This window comes from Loxodonta africana, chromosome 1 (assembly GCF_030014295.1).
Source record: "Loxodonta africana isolate mLoxAfr1 chromosome 1, mLoxAfr1.hap2, whole genome shotgun sequence".
Taxonomy (NCBI): domain Eukaryota; kingdom Metazoa; phylum Chordata; class Mammalia; order Proboscidea; family Elephantidae; genus Loxodonta; species Loxodonta africana.
This window is the reverse complement of record NC_087342.1, coordinates 139,949,066-139,971,234: the sequence shown is the minus strand read 5'-3', so window position 1 is coordinate 139,971,234 and position 22,169 is coordinate 139,949,066.

Genomic DNA, 22,169 nt, shown 5'->3' with positions numbered 1-22,169 from the left:
AACACAAAATCTGTATCTGAAATTCACTACCATTTAGTTGTCATTGAGACAAATTCTTAATTTGTGTTCTAAAAATGTTGAATTTTGGCTCAATAACCGTCTTTGGCAATTATTTATTGCTGTTTCTGGAGGGCTGTAGATGTACACAAAGCTGGGCAATGGGGAAAAAAAAAATTCCTGAATAGGCCTTTAGAAGGGCCTGAAATTCAGTTTTATCCACATTAGTAAAAGAAGAATCAAATTTCATGGTTCAATATATAACCTAATCTATGCATGTCAGGAGCCCTGGTAACTCAGTGGATAAGAGGTTGGCTGCTAACCAAAAGGTCAGCAGTTCGAATCCACCAGCTGCGCCATGGGAGAAGAATGTGGCAACCTACTTCCTTAAAGATTTATGGCCTTGGAAACACTATGGGCAGTTCTACTCTGTCCTATAGGGCCACTATGAGTCAGAATCAACTCGATGGAGATGGGTTTGGTTCGGGTTTTTTAGTTTAGGATGAAATCTGTGCATAGGTGCATGAATAAAAACACTCCTATTGGCACATGACCATACATCTGCAGAGTCCATGAAAGGGTGCTGACTTTTGACAGCTATGTGGAACTCTAGGCCCGCGTTCAGGAGGCAGTTGAATTCCCTGGCTTCCCAAAGGGTAAGTTTTCTCTTGAATTGGGAGCAGTTTGTAATATATTGCTTCTAGTAAACTTTGTCTTTGCTTATGTCTATGAAATCATGCTTGAGAACTTCATTAATTTGCAGCATCATTCATTACTTTCTGATTAAGCCTTTCTATTATGATTTTGTTTATGAGTGAAAAATCTGGTGTAAATGATCTTAGTGATACATGCCTTATTGAGCCCATTCATTATAAAATTTGTTGTTGAAACTGAAATGTCCTTGTGAATGGAGGGAATGTTAGCTCTCACTTTCCCTCTACAGTAGCCATGGCTCTGGACTCTAAGCGTTAAGTTGAACTCTCAAGATGGAAATATATAACTTCTGTATTTTTTCTTACATAGAAGAATTTACTGTGTGTACACATAAGAACTAGTTTTTTTTTTTTTTTTTTTTACACATAAGAACAGCAATCCTTGTGTGGGAATATTCCTGCTGAGGTGCAATTCCACACTCATATCAAATGCAGATATCCCCTCAAATGTTATAAGATATTTCCAGCCACCCTTGTCAAAAGCAAAAAGTGCACATATTTACAATGCTGACTATTAGCATTAGCTCAGAGTGTAAATGTAAATATCCATATTGCCCCTCCTTGCATCACTTACTGCTGCTTGGATCCGTAATTTTAATAGGCTATAATCCTTAGTAATTTGATTCTCAAACCATATGTAATCTCTGAAAACACAAAACTACACAATTAAAGAAACACATGCTCCATAATTTTTTCTACTTCTCCTCTAAAGTCACTAAGCCTACAGATGTAAAAGCAAAAGGAGGAAATAATAATATAATAAAATGAAAGTTTAACTATATTAAAAAAAAAAATCTGATGTGTCCAGAAAAACGTGTTTTATGAATTGTTTAGAAAAGACAGTAATAACCCTGTGCCCAATGGATCTATGGGAAATCATTTAACAGCTAAAGTGAGCAGTTTTATATTTATGTTCCTTTTTCCACATATTTTGTAACTGCTATAAGTAGATACTAATTTTCTTTGTTTCATAAAATGTTTCTATTATAAATTACATTATCAATCTTTATCTGTTAAAATAGCCAAGTTGTATTCTTACTCTCCCCCACATGTCTGTCAGTTTATCGTACTGTGGGGCTTGTGTGTTGCTGTGATGCTGGAAGCTATGCCACCTGTATTCAGATACTAGCAGGGTCACCCATGGAGGACAGGTTTCAGCTGAGCTTCCAGACTAAGACAGGCTAGGAAGAAGGACCCGGCACTCTGCTTCTGAAAAGCATTAGCCAGTGAAAACCTTATGAATAGCAGAGGAACATTGTCTGATATAGTGCTGGAAGATGAGCCTCCCAGGTTGGAAGACACTCAAAAGATGACTGGGGAAGAGCTGCCTCCTCAAAATAGAGTCAACCTTAATGACATGGTTGGAGTAAAGATTCTGGGACCTTCATTTGCTGATGTGGCACGACTCAAAATGAGAAGAAACAGCTACAAACATCCATTAATAATCAGAACCTGGAATGTACGAAGTCTGAATCTAGGAAAATTTGAAATCATCAAAAATGAAATGGAATGCATAAACATTGATATCCTAGGCATTAGTGAGCTGAAATGGACTGCTATTGGCCATTTTGAATTGGACAATCATATAGTCTACTGTGCTGGGAATGACAACTTGAAGAGGCATGGTGTTGCATTCATCGTCAAAAAGAATGTCTCAAGGTCTATCCTGAAGTACAACGCTGTCAGTGATAGGATAATATCCATACACCTACAAGGAAGATCAGTTAATACAAATATTATTCAAATTAATGCACCAACCACTATGGCCAAAGATGAAGAAATAGAAGATTTTTATCAGCTGCTACAGTCTGAAATTGATCAAACATGCAATCAAGGCGCATTGATAATTACTGGCGATTGGAATGTGAAAGTTGGAAACAAAGAAGAAGGGTCAGTAGTTGGAAAATATGGCCTTGGTGATAGAAACAATGCCAGAGATCGAATGATAGAATTTTGCAAGACCAACGACTTCTTCATTGCAAATACCTTCTTTCACCAGCGTAAACAGCAACTATACACATGGACCTCGCCAGGTGGAACACACAGAAATCAAATTGACTACATCTGTGGAAAGAGATGATGGAAAAGCTCAATCTCACCAGTCAGAACAAAGCCAGGGGCCGACTATGGAACAGACCATCAATTACTCATATGCAAGTACAAGCTGAAACTGAAGAAAATCAGAGCAAGTCCACGAGAGCCAAAATATGACCTTGAGTATATCCCACCTGAATTTAGAGACCATCTCAAGAATAGATTTGATGCATTGAACACTAGCAACCGAAGACCAGATGAGTTGTGGAATGACATCAAGGACATCATCCATGAAGAAAGCAAGAGGCCACTGAAAAGACAGGAAAGAAAGAAAAGACAGGAAAGAAAGAAAAGACCAAGACGGATGTCAGAGGAGACTCTGAAGCTTGCTCTTGAGCATCAAGCAGCTAAAGCAAAAGGAAGAATTGATGAAGTAAAAGAACTGAACAGAAGATTTCAAAGGGCCTCTCGAGAAGACAAAGTAAAGTATTATAATGACATGTGCAAAGAGCTGGAGATGGAAAACCAAAAGGGAAGAACACATTCGGCATTTCTCAAGCTGAAAGAACTGAAGAAAAAATTGCAGCCTCCAGTTGCAATAGTGAAGGATTCCATGAGGAAAATATTAAACGACACAGGAAGCATCAAAAGAAGATGGAAGGAATACACAGAGTCATTATACCAAAAAGAATTAGTCGATATTCAACCATTTTGAGAGGTGGCATATGATCAGGAACCGATGGTGCTGAAGGAAGAAGTCCAAGCTGCTCTGAAGGCACTGGCAAAAAACAAGCCTCCAGGAATTGATGGAATATCAATTGAGATGTTTCAACAAACAGATGCAGCGCTGGAGGTGCTCACTTGTCTATGCCAAGAAATATGGAAGACAGCTTCCTGGCCAACTGACTGGAAGAGATCCATATTTATGCCTATTCCCAAGAAAGGTGATCCAACCAAATGTGGAAATTATAGAACAATATCGTTAATATCACACTCAAGCAAACTTTTGCTGAAGATCATTCAAAAACGGCTGCAGCAGTATATCGACAGGGAACTGCCAGAAATTCAGGCTAGTTTCAGAAGAGGACATGGAACCAGGGATATCATTGCTGATGTCAGATGGATCCTGGCTGAAAGTAGAGAATACCAGAAGGTTGTTTACCTGTGTTTTATTGACTATGCAAAGGCATTTGACTATGCAGATCATAACAAACTATGGATAACACTGCGAAGAATGGGAATTCCAGAACACTTAATTGTGCTCATGAGGAAACTGTACATGGATCAAGAGGCAGTTGTTCGGACAGAACAAGGGGATACTGATTGTTTTAAAGTCAGGAGAGGTGTGTGTCAGGGTTGTATTCTTTCACCATACCTATTTAACCTGTATGCTGAACAAACAATCTGAGAAGCTGGACTATATGAAGAAGAACGGGGCATCAGGATTGGAGGAAGACTCATTAACAAACCGCATTATGCAGATGACACAACCTGGCTTGCTGGACGTGAAGAGAACTTGAAGCACTTACTAATGAAGATCAAAACCACAGCCTTCAGTATGGATTACACCTCACCATAAAGAAAATAAAAACCCTCACAACTGGACCAATGAGCAACATCCTGATAAACGGAGAAAAGATTGAAGTTGTCAAGGATTTCATTTTGCTTTGATCCACAATCAACAGCCATGGAAGCAGCAGTCAAGAAATCAAAAGATGCATTGCATTGGGCAAATCTGCTGCAAAGGACCTCTTCAAAGTGTTGAAGAGCAAAGGTGTCACCCTGAAGGCTAAGGTGTGCCTGACCGAAGCCATGATATTTTCAATCACATCATATGCATGTGAAAGCTGGACAATGAATAAGGAAGACCGAAGAAGAGTTGACACCTTTGAATTGTGGTGTTGGCGAAGAATATTGAATATACCACGGACTGCCAAAAGAAAGAACAAATCCGTCTTGGAAGCAGAATGCTCCTTAGAGGCAAGGATGGCAAGACTGCATCTTACATACTTTGGACATGTTGTCAGGAGGGATCAGTCCCTGGAGAAGGACATCATGCTTGGCAGAGTACAGGGTCAGCAGAAAAGTGGAAGACCCTCAACAAGGTGGATGGACACGGTGGCTGCAACAATGAGCTCAAGCATAACGATGATTGTAAGGATGGTGCAGGACCGGGCAGTGTTTCGTTCTGTTGTGCACAGGGTCACTATGAGTTGGAACCGACTAGATGGCACCTAACAACAGCAACAACAACAACATTCTTAGTCTCCCAATTTCTTGCTAAATTATGACTTTATTCAGGTGTCTTTTATAGTTTAAAACACATTAGATTTCTGCATATCATTTCTCTATCAATCCATATTAAACCTATTGCCATTGAGTTGATTCTGATGCAGCTGAACTCTTTACTACTTACTGTGCCACCAGGGCTCCTCAATCCATATTGTAAGGCTAATTATTGCATAAAATTTTAGTAAGATGTAAAAATGGTGTGGAGGGGGCATCATCTGACCTCTAACTTCATGAGGAGGAAAGATATTCAAGATAAACAGTAGCCCAAGGTTGATTCCTCTGAGGTGAAGGTCAGACATATCTCCCCTTGCCAGTCTTTAAACCAATTTTGACACTAACTGTCCCTTCAATAGCACTCTTACTTCTCTGCAGGGTTTGATAATCAATTGCAATGGCCACACGTAACTCACAGACAATACTCATAACTATAGGGTTTATTAGGGAAGTAACAGGTTACAATTCAGGTTCAGGAATGCTCAGGACACAATTCTTTGATCAGCACAGTCTCTTCTCAGCTATGCCCACAGGCAGGTCTCTCTTTTCCCCTTGGCTGCTCGGCCTGGCCTCTGGCCTGCTCAGGGAAGTGTTACAAAGTTCTTTTAGCTCTGCCAATAAGTGCCTAAAGGCACCCACTTCACCAGTAAGCCTTGGTCCAAAAGCATTCAGCTCTAATTCCATGGGTTAGCAAACCTAGATCCTCCAAGTACCCAGGGGCACCCTTCTGCCCTGAAGCCACTCAGATTTCTCACTATGTGGGTCTGGAAGCCCACCTTGCCATCTGCTGGTCTCCTAGTTCTGCTGCTGCTGTTTCTCTGTCACTGCTTCTCACCATCTTCTGTGTTACAGCTCTCTCTCTCTGTCTACCGAATATAGGAGGTTCTCAGGGCAGGGATTCCAAATACAAAGGACACCTTTCACTCCTGGTTCCTCTTTCTCGGTGGTGATGAGATCTTCTCCTCTCTGCCTCTGGGATGGCTCATTTTAAGCCTAGTGGGATGACAAAACTGACCAAATCCCTTGTTAGGGTTCCATACACTTTATTTTCACTGTCCCACCCCCAAGGATGCCATGCATCTTATTTACATTATTAGCAAGATATCTAATCCTCTTGGTGGGCCACAGGCACCTCATTTGCTTAGTCCCATTCAATCATTTGGTGGGAGTTACAAAGGCTATGGGTAGAAGGACCATATTAAGTAATTCACTGTACTGCATAAGATTATTACATCTGGTATTATAATCCATAGAGTCCTGGGTGGTGTGAATGGTTAAGTGCATGGCTACTAGCTGCCTCAGAAGAAAGGCCTGGCAGTTTCAGAAAGGGCACAGCCATGCAACTGCTGTGGAGAGAAGTTCTACCCTGCACACATGGGGTCACCAGGAGTTGGAATCAACTTGATAGCAACAGGTTTTATAGCAATCCACAGAAGAGGGATGTAGACTTTGATTTTGTTTCTTATTATTTTACTAGATGCCGTAGATATCAAGCCCCCATCACTCAAAACCTAGACAATAATCTTACCCTACATCAACCAATAAGTCCTTCACCCAAGACCAACTACTTGATAGGTTTTGACTGTGAAAGTCTTTTACATGGGCTTAGTTAAGTTAATACAATGGTTTCTACAAAGCTCTTTTGCTTTCTAGCTCTCAATTTGTAGTTGGTATCATGGACTAGAGTCTACTGTCTTGCACTTAATATTCCCAAAATTCTGTAGGGTAAGTTGGTTGCTTGTATTATCTAGTCAACATGCAGTAGATTGAAATAACATTGACAGTGTAAGTCATCTTTTAGTTTTGAAATCTAGCAATATATGTTGTTGATCTTACTATGAATTTTTGTCTACTTTACATTTGAGTGATGTACCTGAATAAATAGAGTAAATACTACTATAGTCATTGCAAGCAATGTACATTGCTTACCGTAGTACATGTATATAGGAACAGCATTAAAAATATTTAACAACTTGTATGGTATGAGAGTAGTTAATAAGGATGGTTGCCTAACCAGTCAGAACAGAAAATGGATGCTCTTTTGAACCAGTGTTTATCTGTAAGATTATCTGCTTATTTGCCCAGTGTATCAGCTCTACCTACACTTGCAATAAAATGATTTTTAAGACTAATGATATTACCAACAGTACTTGATGCAATGGGGCATCTGAGAAATTTCTTTGAAACAATTTTATAATTCTTCACTTCTCCCCTAAATGGTTCATGTGAAAACCTGGCTTATTCACAGAATATAGTAAAGCATAAGAGTTAAGACCAAGGCAATTGGAGACATAGACGTCTTTTAAATAATTAACTTTGTTCTTATTAAATAAAATCCTAAATTCCCACTCTCATATTTTGGGCTATTTCTGCTATTTCCTAATTTTCAGAGTTTTTTTTTTTTTTTTTAATATTATTTCCTTGTCTCTGGAAAAAAGACTAATAGCTTTTCTAGAATTGATTTTGTTTAGTGTAGTGACACTTATTTTTACCAATCATATGTTTTCCTGTTGAAGAAATTTAGAAGTCACCCAGTCCAACCTTCTATACCACAGGATCTGTTAGAATCCTGCTGGTGATGGGAAGTGAGGACCACAAGGGCCTTCAGGACCTATCTGTTGTTGTTAGGTATCTTTGAGTCAATTTTCAACTCCTAGCCATCCTCTGTGACAGAGTTGAACTGCCTCATAGGGTTTTCTAGGCTGTAATATTTTCCAGAGAAAATAGCCAAGTCTTATTCCCAGGGAAGGGCCGGGTGGGTTTGAACCACCAACATTTTTTTAACAGCCGAATGTCTAACCGTTCTGCTACCAGGGCTCCCAGATACTATCTGGTCTAGGCAAATCCCACTTCTTCCACGTACTGACTTCAGAAATGGAAGAAGTTGTCCCTTTCCGTAATGCTTTTAGGAAAGTTGGTTGCTTCTCTGCTCAAGCTCTTTCCTTTCATTTCGAGTGAGCATATATAAAATCAAGTTGGAAAACATCTAAAACTTTCAAAAAGATATCAGATATAAAATTTTAATTGCCTCATTAAATGATTGAATTTATACTCACTCTTAAATTGATTTTATTACTTTCAGTAGCCTTCAGTTTCACAAAAAAGTTGAATTACGGCAGTGTTTTTTTTTTTCCTCAGAGGAGACTTTCTTTGTTAAACTGTTGTTTCATTAAATTAACATATGCAGTCTTAGAATAAATCAGCATATAGATCTTTGGTTCCTGTGTTCTCTTCAGGCTGGGATGGGAAATAGTGTAGCATTTTGGGCAAATTTCTTAATTGCTATGACCTCTGACTCCTTATTTGTAAATTGGAGTTAATAGTATAGACCTTCTAGAGTCATTGTGAGGAAAAAGTGTGTTAATGACACAAGTTAGCATTGTTAACTGCTGTGGAGTCAGCCCCAGACTCATGTCGACTCCATGCACAACAGAACAAAATGCTACCCAGGATCCATTGCAGATGAGATTGTTGTGATCCATAGGGTTTTCATAGATTGATTTTTGGAAGCAGATCACCAGGCCTTTCTTCCTAGCCCATCTTAGTCTGGAAGCTTTGCTGAAAGCTGTTCAGCCTCACAGGAATGCGCAATTCTCCACTGGCAGATGGGTATTGGCTGGTCATGAGATGCATTGGCCAGGAACAGAACCCAAGTCTCCTGCATTGACGGTGAGAATTCTACCACTGAGACACTAATGCCTCCATCAAAAAACCAAACCAAACCTGTTGCTGTCGAGTTGATTCCAACTCACCTATAATAAAGGATTATTACATAGTAGGTACTTTAGCAAGTAATGTTAACGGTGCCACCTTCTGCCCCATCACTCCTGATTTAACATGGCAGTGATAGAACAAATAGCAGTAAAGGGGTTAGCACATTGTACAAGCTCATATCTCACTATTTAACATTCCAAAGTGTAGCCATTAAAATTTTTTCTTACATTATTATGTGATGCCTTTAGATGCCTCCCAACTTTCTCAGCCTTGACCCAGGAGTCCCCAGAAGATGAGTGTGATAAATCACAGCATGAAGAAATTCTTACCAGAGCCCAATTTTGGTCCGTGAATACTGAGTCCTGACCATTACTTTAGTGCTGTAGGCATACACACACACACACACACACAAACACACACACACAAATGCTATTCTTCAAAAAATTTTTCTAATGAAAATCAGGATGAATTGGGTATTGAAGTGAAGTTCTGCTCTGTCACATTTGCAAAGCCACTTCGTAAGTGGAATCAGCAGTACTTGGCTCAGATCCATCTACTCTGATGCATTACGAGTGATTCAATTTAATTGAAAATCACCACCGGACATGTTATTAAATAATGTTATGAAATGATTTGCTGTAGCAGGAGGGACTTATAGGTCTTGCGTGCAACATGAAATTTTAATGAAATGAACATTTAAAGATTACCGTTATAGTGTATCATGTAGCCTGTGATTGAACCATTAAGGTTTTTTTTACATAATAAACCAAGATAAATGCAAGGTCTTAGAGTTGACAATGGAAACTAAAGAAAGAAAATGAGCTTGAATTTTACTAATACCATATTGTAACATAAAATAAATGACTATGTCTGGTAATGACTATGTAGTGCACACGACCGAAGAACTAACTTTTTGTCTGTGAAGCAGAAAATAAGCAGATATTTAGAAACAAGCATGATTTTCCTCTCCCATTAACTCTGAACTGCTTGAAGACTTGATATCCACAAGACTTCCCGAGAATATTTTTGAGGGAGTATTGGATCAATGTGGTAGACTCCTCAACAACATCCATTCTGCTCCTAATATTTTAGCCTCTGACCATTGTTCTGTGTTTCCCCTGGCCAGCTATTTGTTTAGGTGTGGTAGTAACTTGGCTTCACTAGAATGTAAACTCCATGAAGGCAGAATTTGGCACTGTTTTGTGCACTGATGTATCCCTAAGACTTAAAACAGTAACAGGTGTATGGTAGATGAAGAATTGTTGAAAAATGAAAGAAAGAATAAGAGACAGAAAGAGAGGAAAAAAGAAGGGAAGAAATGAAAAGATAAAGGATAGGAAGAAAGGGAAGGCAAGAATGCAGGAAGGCAGAAGGTGAGAAAGAAAGAAAGACAGAAAGAGAAAAAAAGAAAGAAAAAGAAGTAGGGAGGAAGAAGAGGAAACGAAGGAAAGAAGGGCAGAAAGAGACAGAAGAGAGGATTTCTTAAGGTTTCTGGAATCAATCAATCTATCTTTCCTTACTGGACTTGAACAAGGACAATTTTACTAACTGCTCCACAGGGTTTGAAGCAGTTTGTACCACCCAGGGAACCCTCGGTAAAGATTACAGGCAAGAAAATCCTATCTGGGACCATTCCAGTGATTGATTGTGGATTGGACTGTTGTGGTCCATAGGGTTTTCACTGACTCATTTTCAGAAGTAGGTCACACAAGCTTTTCTTCCCATAATCTCTATAACTACTTAGGTTTTATGTGATATTTCTCAGTAGAGTTTTGTCGTTTTTCCTGTAGAGGTGTTACACATTATTTGTGAATTTTAGTTGTATGTACTTTAAATTTTTGATGCAATTTTAAATATCTCTAATACTTTTTCTAATTGTTACTATTATGCAGAAATATAATTGACTGTTAATATTTATTTTATGTTCTGTACCTTTCTACATGCTCAAAGTAATTCTAATAGTTTACTGAGCTTTGCAGCGCTTCGAATAAGACACAAGAAGCTCTTAAATGAATTCTAAATGTTTATCAGCACTATTGATGTGATTTTTGAAAAAAATACATATTTCCTCTAGCTTTTTGTTTTGGTTTTCATTGTAGGGTTAATTCAAACAACTGTCTTTCTTTACTGGAAATGAAGTTTCTGCTGTTTTATTTTAGTAACATTTTATGGATTGTGAATGCTTGGTGACTTCTAGTTTTATTTAGAGATTCCATTTTCCATCCCATTTGGGGGCTTCTAGAAACATCATCACTCTATTACTTGCCCAGATCCTAATTTTTTATTCAGTAGGATGAAACAGGTACTTAATAGAGTATTATGTCATTTTATTTTACTAGTCTTTAACTTATTCTGTTTTATTTTCTTATTGTTTCCAACTTTCTCTTCATAATCTCTCAATTTCCCTGATATTAGTCTACTTTTCTGATTTTAGAATGTACATTATATCTACAGAAAACCAATAATAGAGACATTTGTTAAGGTATACAGTTGGCCCTCTGTATCTGCAGTTTCCACATTGGAAGATTCAATCGACTATGGATGGAAAATATTAAAAATAAAAAAGACAAAGTTCCAAAAAGTAAAACTTGAGTTTGCCGCTCCCCAAGCGCTAGGCTGAATTCACACAAATGAAATGATGTGTAGGCGTACCCTGCTATAGCCTCCCACCATTTCACAGATCCTCAGTCTCTCTCCACACTCATTGTTTGCCTTGAGTCTTGGCATTATTCCCTAAATAGTACAGTATTCCAACTATTTACATAGCATTTACATTGTATTAGGTATTAAAAGTATTTTTTTTTTTTTTTAGAGAATTTGAAGTATATCAGAAGATGTGTGTAGGTTATATGCAAACACTATGCCACTTTATATAAGGGACTTGAGCATTTGAGGGATGACTGTATGCTTAACTACCACTGACCCTAGTAAAAGTCATAAAGTTGTCCTTATCCATTGGTAGAAAAAGCCTTTTATTTCTTGTTTCACTTACAGTTATTGCTGATGCATTTTTTCTTTGTTCTGATACATTTTTGACATTTTCTCCCTTCAGTTTATTTCCAGAAATATATCAACAACTCCTCAAATGTCCTTTTATCATACATTTGAGATTTTGCATTATCTCAAGTTGAGATCTCTAGAAAGAGAACTGCATTATCAAGCAGTACATTATAAAATTTCACTCTGATTAAAGTTTATATTGAAGAACATGGTGTGTTCCTTCAAGATATGCTAAAATAATGTAAATATAATTTACTTACTATTACCATTCAGCTATCCATGGCTAGCATTAAAAACAACTGTCAAGGTTTCCTATTAGTTGTCATATTAGGATAAATCCAGAAATTCTTAAGCTAGCAACGATTTCTTGTGACGTCTCTTTAGCTAGTTATTAATCCATTCTTACATCAGACTTGACATTGACATTGTGAGAGATGATGGATTAGCTGTGATCATTCGCTGAAGCTTCTGAATTAAAACTAAAAACAACCTGTAAAGAGAGAGAACACATTTCAGCTAAAGATTAAGATGCATTAAAAAATTCTCTGAATACCTCCAGTACTTCAGAAGAGACTTTATCTTCTGAATCATCTCCTAAGGGAAATAGTTTGGTATACAATGTTGCAAGCGTGCAATATTGGATGCCGCTACCATCAATTGTTTGTAAAGATTCTCTTAGCCACTGTATCCTATTGCCCAATGTAATTGACAATGTGTATCTTATAAAATGCACCTCTTCCTAGAGTTTCTGGGCTAATTTCAGTATTAAAAGTCTTGTTTTACTAATTAGAGCCTGTAAAATAATTTTATTAATTTACTGCTTACTAAAATACCAAATTACAGCACAATTCACCTGTTTATGATGGAAATTCCATCAGTTTAAGCTGTATTTTCAATAGCAATGAATTGCTACTGCTCTTTTCTTATGGGCATTTTTGCCCAAAATTAATGACAGGGGGAAAGTTAGCTGGAATCATGAATGGGTTGGTCTGGCTATATTTTGCTCCTAAATTTTCTCAAGGTATGTGCTCACAGCAAACAAGTGTCTTTTCTTGAAGCCACAATGAATTCTTAACCATTTCACCTACAATTAATGTGAGATAACAATTTCCAGCTGTGGTTACACAGCACCTGAGGGTATCTCAAGTTGCCTAAAGAAGTGTCAAAATATTTCTGCACACATTCTTTGGGATTAGGATGAATTTTAATATACCTAACATACTTCAGTAGTTGAAAATATGAAATTAAAGCTTTTTGGTTAACTTTAACCTATTAAACTTCTATTTTATCTGGATGTTCTATAATTCTTAAAGAAGGATTCACTTATTTTGGCTATTTGTTATGCTTCCTTAAGGTCAGAATGTGCTTTTCAATTTCCTATATTATATATATGGAAAAATAAGGGAGTATGTCTTCTGAGCGAGAGCTATTGTGCAAAGACCACTGATAAATATATTTCAAAAATGTTTACTTCATTAACACACTATCATGATTCCTCTCCATCAGTGGAGGAAAATTGAATAGCCATTTCCTTTTTGTGTGTGTGCTTTAGGTGAAAGTTTACAGATCTAATTAGTTTCTCATTCAACTATTTTACACAAATTCTTTTCTGACATTGGTTGCAATCACCACCATATGTCAGCACTCTCCCTTTCCCCACTTGGGTTTCCCTATTTCTGTCCATCCATTTTTCCTTTCCTTCCCTGCCTTCTGGTCATTGCTTTTGGGCAGGTGTTGCCCATTTGGTCCAGTATACATGATTGAACTAAGAAGCACATTCCTCATGTATGTTGTTGTTTGTTTTATAGACTTGTCTAATCTTTGGATTATGAGCCCTGGTGGCACAGTGGTTAAAAAAAAAAAAAAAAAAAAAAAGGTCAGCCATAAGAATCCATCAACCACCCCTTGGAAACCCTAGTGGGCAGTTCTGCTCTGTGCTATAGGGTTGCTATGAGTTGGAATAGACTCAACAGCACCTAACAACAACAAAAAGAATCTTTGGCTGAAGGGTGAGTTTCTTAGTTAAAAGAGTGTCCAGGGGCCATAGTCTTGTGGGTTCCTCCAGTCTCCTTCAGATAAGTAAGTCTGGTCTTATTTTTCTGTGTGTGTGAATTTGAATTTTGTTCTACATTTTTCTCCTGCTCTGTCTTGGGACCCTTTATTATGATCCATGTCAAAATGACTGGTGGTAGTAGCTGGGCACCATCTAGTTGTTCTGGGCTCAGGCTGGTGGAGGCTGTGGTGCTTGTGATCCATTTGTCCTTTGGACAAATATTTCCCTTGTGTCTTTGATTTTCATCATTCTCCCTTGCTTCTGATGGCATGGGACCAGCAGATGTATCTTAGATAGGCACTCACAAACTTTTAAGACCCCAGACACTACTCACCAGAACTGGATGTAGAACATTTTCTTTATGAACTATGTTATGCCAATTGATCTAGATGATCCTTGCAACCATGGTCCCCAGTCCTCAGCCCCAGTAACTCAATCCCTCAGGTGTTTGGATGTGTCAACTGAAGCTTCTATGACTTTGCCTTTGTAATTTGGTACTGAGTTTCTCTATACTGTGTACTATCTTTCTTTCACCAAAGTTAACACTTATCAACTACATAGTTAGTGTTTTTCTCTCCCCATCCATCCCCTTTCTTAATCATCAAAGGTTTATTTCTGTCTGTAAACCTTTTCCTGAGTTTTTATAATAGTTGCTTGATACGGTATTCGTCCTTTTGTGACTGACTCATTTCACTCAGCATGATGCCCCCAGATTAATCCATGTTGTGAGATATTTCGTGGATTCATCATTGGTCTTTATTGTTGCATAGCATTTCATTGTGTGCATGTACCATAATTTGTTTATCCATTCCTCAGTTGATGGGCACTTAGATGGTTTCCATCTTTTTGCTATCGTGACTAATGCTGCAATGAACATGGTGTGCATATGTCTCTTCGTGCAATGGCTCTTATTTCTCCAGGGTATATTACTAGGAGTGGGGTTGCTGGATCATATGTCAGTTTGTTGTACTGTGGTGGTGTGCATATTACTGTGATGTTGGAAGCTATGCCACAGGTATTTCAAATACCAGCAGGGTGACCCATGGTAGACAGGTTTTGGTGGAGCTTCCAGACTAAGACAATCTAGGAAGAAGAACCTGGTGATTTACTTCTGAAAAAATCGGCCATGAAACCTTATGAATAGCAGCAGAACATTATCTGATATAGTGCCAGAAGATGAGCCCGTAAGGTTGGAAGGCACTCAAAAGACGATTGAAGAAGAGCTGCCTCCTCAAAGTAGAGTAGACCTTAATGACAGGGATGGAGTCAAGCTTTTGAGACCTTCATTTGCTGATGTGTCATGACTCCAAATGAGAAGAAACAGCTGCCATCATCCATTAATAAGCAGCACATGGAATGTATGAAGTATAAATCTAGGAAAATTGAAAGTTGTCAAAAATGAAATGGGTTGCATAAAGATTGATATTATAGGCATTTATGAGATAGAATGGACTAGTATTGGCCATTTTGAATTGGACAGTCGTATGGTCTGCTATTGATCAGGAACCGATGGTAATGAAGGAAGAAGTCCAAGCTGCTCTGAAGGCATTGGCAAAAAAACAAGGCTTCAGGAATTAATGAAATATCAATTGAGATGTATCAACAAACAGGTGTGGTGCTGGAGGTGCTCACTCATCTATGCCAAGAAATATGGAAGACAGCTTCCTGACCAACTGACTGGAAGAGATCCATATTTATGCCTATTCCCAAGAAAGGTGATCCAACCGAATGTGGAAATTATAGAACAATATTATTAATATCACACTCAAGCAAACTTTTGCTGAAGATCATTCAAAAACGGCTGCAGCAGTATATCGACAGGGAACTGCCAGGAATTCAGGCTGGTTTCAGAAGAGGACATGGAACCAGGGATATCATTGCTAATGTCAGATGGATCCTGGGTGAGAGCAGAGGATACCAGAAGGATGTTTACCTGTGTTTTATTGACTGTGCAAAGGCATTCGGCTGTGTGTATCATAACAAATTATGGATAACATTGTGAAGAATGGGAATTCCAGAACATTTAATTGTGCTCATGAGGAACCTTTACATGCATCAAGAGGCAGTTGTTTGGACAGAACAAGGGGATACTGACTGGTTTAAAGTCAGGAAAGGTGTGCATCAGGGTTGTATTCTTTCATCATACCTATTTAATCTGTATGTTAAACAAATAATCTGAGAAGCTGGACTATAAGAAGAAGAAAGGGGCATCAAGATTGGAGGAAGGCTAATTAACAACCTGTGTTATGCAGACACAACCTGGCTTGCTGAAAGTGAAGAGGACTTGAAGCACTTACTAATGAAGATCAAAGACCACAGCCTTCAGTATGGATTACACCTCAACATAAAGAAAGTAAAAATCCTCACAACTGGACCAATATGAGCAACATCATGATAAATGGAGAAAAGATTGAAGTTGTCAAGGATTTCATTTCACTTGGATCCACAATCAACAGCCATGGAAGCAGCAGGCAAGAAATCAAAAGACGCATTGCATTGGGTAACTCTGATGCAAAGGACCTCTTCAAAGTGTTGAAGAGCAAAGAGGTCACCCTGAAGGCTAAGGTGCACCTGACAGAAGCCATGGTATTTTCAATTGCATAATATGCATGTAAAAGCTGGACAGTGAATAAAGAAGACCAAAGAAGAATTGACTCCTTTAAGTTGTGGTGTTAGTGAAGAATATTGAATATCCCGTGGACTACCAAAAGAATGAACAAATCTGTCTTAGAAGAGGCCCAACCAGAATGCTCCTTAGAAGCAAGGATGGCGAGAAAGCGTCTTACATACTTTGGACATGTTGTCAGGAGGGATCAGTCCCTGGAAAAGGACATCATGCTTAGCAAAGTACAGAATCAGTGGAAAAGAGTAAGACCTTCAACAAGGTGGATGGACACAGTGGCTGCAACAATGAACTCAAGCATAACAATGATTATAAGGATAGCTCAGGACCAGACAGCATTTCGTTCTGTTGTGCATAGGGTCACTATGAGTTGGAACCAACTAGATGGCACCTAACAACAACAACAACAATGGTCTGCTATGCTGGGAATGACAAATTGAAGAGAGATGATGTCACATTCATGGTCAAAAAGAACATTTCAAAATCTATCCTGAAGTACAATGCCATCAGTTATAGGATAATATTCATATGCCTATAAAAGACCAGTTAATATGACTATTATTCAAATTTACAGACCAGCTAGTAATGCCAAAGATGAAGAAATTGAAGATTTTTACCAACTTCTGCAGTCTGAAATTGATCGAACATGCAGTCAAGATGCATTAGTAATTATTGGTGATTGGAATGCAAAAGTTGAAACAAAGAAGGATCAATAGTTGAAAATATGGGCTTGGTGACAGAAATGATGCTGGAGATTGCATGATAGAATTTAGCAAGATCAATGACTTCTTCATTGCAAATACCTTTTTTCAACAACACAAATGGCAACAATACACATGGTTCTTGGCAGATGGAATACACAAAAATCAAATCAACTACATTTGTGGGAAGAGACAATGGAAAAGCTCAATATTATCAGTCAGAACAAGGCCAAGGGCCGACTTTAGAAGAGACCATCAATTGCTCATATGCAAGCTGAAATTGAAGCTGAAGAAAATTAGAGCAGATCCACAAGAGCCAAAATACAACTTTGATTATATCCCACCTGAATTTAGAGATCATCTCAAGAATAGATTTGACACGTTGGACACTAGTGACAAAAGAGCAGATGAGTTGTAGAATGACATCATACATGAAGAAAGCAAAAGATCACTAAAAAGACCAAAATGTATGTCAGAAGAGACCCTGAAACTTGCCGTTGAATGTAGAGTAGCTAAAGTAAATGGAAAAAATGGTGATGTAAAAACGGTGAACAGAGGATTTCAAAGGGCAACTCAAGAAGACAGAGGAAAGTATTATAATGACATGTGCAAAGAACTGGAGTTAGAAACCAAAAGGGAAGAGTGTGCTTAGCATTTCTGAAGCTGAAAGAAGTGTGGAAAAATTCAAGCCTGAGTCGCAATATTGAAGGATTCCATGGACAAAATAGGAAACATCAAAAGATGGAAGGAATACACAGAGTTACTATACCAAAAGTAACTGGTCAAGGTTCAACCATTTCAGTAGGTAACATACGTTCAAGAATCAATGGTACCAAAGAACGTATACCAGTGGCACTGAAGGAAATGGCAAAAAACAAGGCTCCAGGAACTGACAGAATACCAACTGAGACGTTTCAGCAACTCATTTACGTCAAGACATTTGGAAGACAGCTACCTGGCCAACTGACAGAAAGAAATCCATAATTGTGTCCATTCCAAAGAAAGGTGATTCAACAGAATGTGGAAACAATCAAACAATGTCATTAATAACACACACAAATAAAATTTTGGTGAAGATCATACAAAAGTGGTTGCTGAAGTACATTGACAAGGAACTGCCAGAAATTCTAGCCGGTTCAGAAGAAGACGTGGAATGAAGACTATCATTGCTGATGTCAGATGGATCATGGCTGAAAGCCGAGTATACCAGAAAGATGTTTATCTGTGTTTTATTGACTATGCAAAGGCATTTGTCTGTGTAGATTATAAAAAATTATGGATAACATTGCAAAGAATGAGAATCCCAGAACACTTAATTGTGTTCATGAGGAACCTGTATATAGACCAAGAGATAGTCCTTCAAAGAGATCAAGGGAATACTGCATGGTTTAAAATCATGAAAGACGTGCATTAGGGTTGTATCCTTTCACTATACTTATTCAATCTGTATGCTGAGCAAATAATCAAGAAACTGGACTATATGAAGAAGAATTGGACATCAGGATTGTAGGAAGACTCGTTAACAACCTGTATATGTAGATAACACAACCTTGCTTACTGAAAGTGAAGGGGACTTGAAGATCAAAGACTACAGCCTTCAGTATGGACTGCATCTCAATATAAAGAAAACAAAAATACACAAACTGGACCAATAATCAACATCATGATAAGAAGGAAATATTGATGTTGCCAAGAATTTCATTTTACTTAGATCCACCAATCAATGCTCATGGAAGCAGCAGTCAAGAATTCAGATGACTTATTGCCTTGGGCAAATTTGCTGCAAAAGACCTCCTTAAAGTGTTGAAAAGCAAGGGTGTCACCTTGAGGACTAAGGTGCACCTGACCCAGGCCATAGTATTTTCAATTGCCTCATATTGCATGCGAAAGCTGAACAATGAATAAGGAAGACTGAATTAAAATTGATGTCTTTGAACTATGGCATTAGCGAAGAATATTGGATATACCATAAACTGCCAGAAGAATGAACTAATCTGTTTTGGAAAAAGTACAGCCAGGATGCTCATTAGAAGCAAGGATGGTGAGACTTTTTCCCACATGCTTTTGACATGTTATAAGAGGGACCAATCCCTGGAGATGGACATCAACCCTGATAACGTGGAGGTTCAGTGAAAAAGAGGAAGACCCTCAAGAAGATGAATCAACTCAATTGTACCTAACAACATAAACATGATATTTCTATTTTTTTTTAAGGAAGCACCATACCATTTTTCATACTGGTGTACCATTTTACATTCCCGCCAGCAGTGCGTTTAAGAGTTCCAATTTCCCTGAAGCCTCTCTAACACATGTTATTTTCTGTGTTTTTTTTTTTTTTAGTATCTCAATGCATTTTTGATTTGTATTTCTCTAAGTTGAAACTGAAGAAAATTAGGACAAGTCCACAGGAGCGAAAGTAGGACCTTATGTATATCCCACCTAAATTTAGAGACCACCTCAAGAGTAGATTTGATGTGTTGGACACTATGACCGAAGACCAGAAGAGTTGTGGAATAACATCGAGGACATCATACATGAAGAAAGCAAGAGGTCACTAAAAAGACAAGAAAGAAAGAAAAGACCAAAATGGATGTCAGAAGAGACTCTGAAACTGAATTATGGTGTTAGGGAAGAATATTGAAGACACCATGGACTGCCAAAAGAACCAACAAATATGTCTTAGAAGAAGTACAACCAGAATGCTCCTTAGAAGCAAGAATGGTGAGACTCTGTCTCATTCTTTGGACATGCTATCAGGAGGGATTAGTCCCTGGAGAAGGACATTATGCTTGATAAAGTAGAGGGTCAGTGAAGAAGAGGAAAACAGAGGATGCAACAATGGATTCAAGCATAGCAACAATTGCGGGGATGGTGCAGGACAGGGCAGTGTTTTGGTCTGTTTTACCAACTCGAAGATGCTTAACAACAACAATGGCTAATGATCACGAGCATTTCATCAGGTGTATTGTTGAGGTGTTGAAGTATTTCATAGATTTTAAAGATGAGACCCCTATGGGATAAGTAGTAGCCAAGATTTTTTTCCAGTCTGTAGGTTCTTTTTCTTTACTCTTTTGGTGAAGTCTTTTGCTGAGCATAAAAAGTTTTTTTTTTCCTGGGTACCTGGTTTATCTTCTGGTGTTTGTGCATTTTTAGTTATGATTTGTATCTTATTTATGCCGTATATTAGGGCTCCTTGCATTGTTCCTGGAGCCCTGGTGGCAATGAGTACAGGTACTGGTACCATTGTTCCTATTTCTTCTTCCATGATCTATATAGTTTTAGGTCTTATATTTTGGTCTTTGATCCATTTTTAATTAGTTTTTGTGAATGGTGTGAGGTATGGGTCCTGTTTCATTTTTTTACAGATGAATATCCATTTTTGTCAGCACCATTTGTTAAAGAAACTTTCTTCTCATTTAATGGATGTTGGACCTTTGTTTAGGATGAGTTGACTGTATGTAGATAGGTTTACGTCTGGGTTCTCTATTCTGTTTCATTAGCCTATGTGTATGTCATTGTATCAGCTGTACCAGTACTACCCAGTGGCTGTTTTAACTACTGTGGCTCTATAGTAGATAGTGAGATTAGGTAGTGTGAGGTCTCCTAATTTGTTCTTCTTTTTCAATAATGCTTTCTAATCCAGGGCCTCTTTCATTTCCGTATGAAGTTAGTGATTAATCTTTCCATCTCATTAAAGAATGCTGTTTGTATTTGGATCAGGATTGCTTTATATTTGTAGATAGCTTTGGGTAGAATTGACATCTTCACAATGTTGTCTTCCTATCCACGAGCATGGTATGTTTCTCTGTTTATCTAGGTCTCTTCTGGTTTCTTGAAGTAGCGTTTTGCAGTTTTCTTTGTAAATATGTCTTTTCATCCCTGGTTAGATTTATTCCTAAGAATTTTATTTTTTTAATGTGATATTATAAATGGTATTGTTTTCCTGATTTCCTTTTTGAAGTTCTTTTTGTTGGCTTATAGGCACCCAACTAATTTTTGTGTAGTTATCTTGTATCCTGCTACTCTGCTGAATCTTTCTATTATTCCAATAGTTTTCTTGTGGAATCCTTGGTGCTCTGTATGTATAGGATCATATCATCTACAAATAGGGATAGTTTTACTTCTTCCTTTCCAGTTTGATGCCCTGGTGGCATACTGGTTAAGAGATCAGCTGCCAACTGAAAGGTCGGCAGTCTGAATTCACTAGCCGCTCCTTGGAAGCCCTATGGGGCAGTTCTACTCTGTTCTATAGGGTTGCTATGAATCAGAATCAAATCAACAGCAATGATTTTTTTGGGGGGGGAGGGGGTAGTTTTCCCATTTGGATGCCCCTTTTTGTTTTCTTACATTATTGCTCTAGCTAGGACTTCCTGCAGAATGTTAAATAAGAGTGACGATAAAGGCCATTCTTGTCTTGTTTCTGTTCTCAGGGGGAAATAGTTTCATCCTCTGTCCATTGAGAATGATGTTGGCAGTTATAGGTGCCTTTTATTATGTTACAGAATTTCCCTTCTATTCCTATTTTGCTGAGAACTTTTATCAGGAATCAGTATTGGACTTTACCAAATGCCTTTCCTGAGTTGATTGAGATAGTTCTGTGATTCTTTTCATTTTATTTATGTGGTGGACTATGTTGGTTGATTTCGAAATGTTGAACTGTCCCTTCATACCTGGTGTGAATCTCACTTGATCATGGCCTATTATTATTTTGATATGATATTGAATTCTATTGACTAGTATTTTGTTGAGTATGTTTGTGTCTATATTCACGAGAGATATTGGTCTATAATTTTCTTTTTTGTGGTTTCTTTGCCTGTCTTTGGTGTCTGCGTTATGCTGGCTTCACAGACTGAATTTGGGAGCACTCCTTCCTTTTCTATACTCTGAAATAGTTTGAGTAGTACTGGTGTGAACTCTTTGAATGTTCGGTAGAATTCTCCAACGAAACTGTCTGGGCCAGGGCTTTTTGGGGGCGGAGTTTTTTTTTCCCTCTTCAATCTCTTCTCTTGTTACAAATCTCTTCAGATTTTCCATCTCAGCTTGTGTTA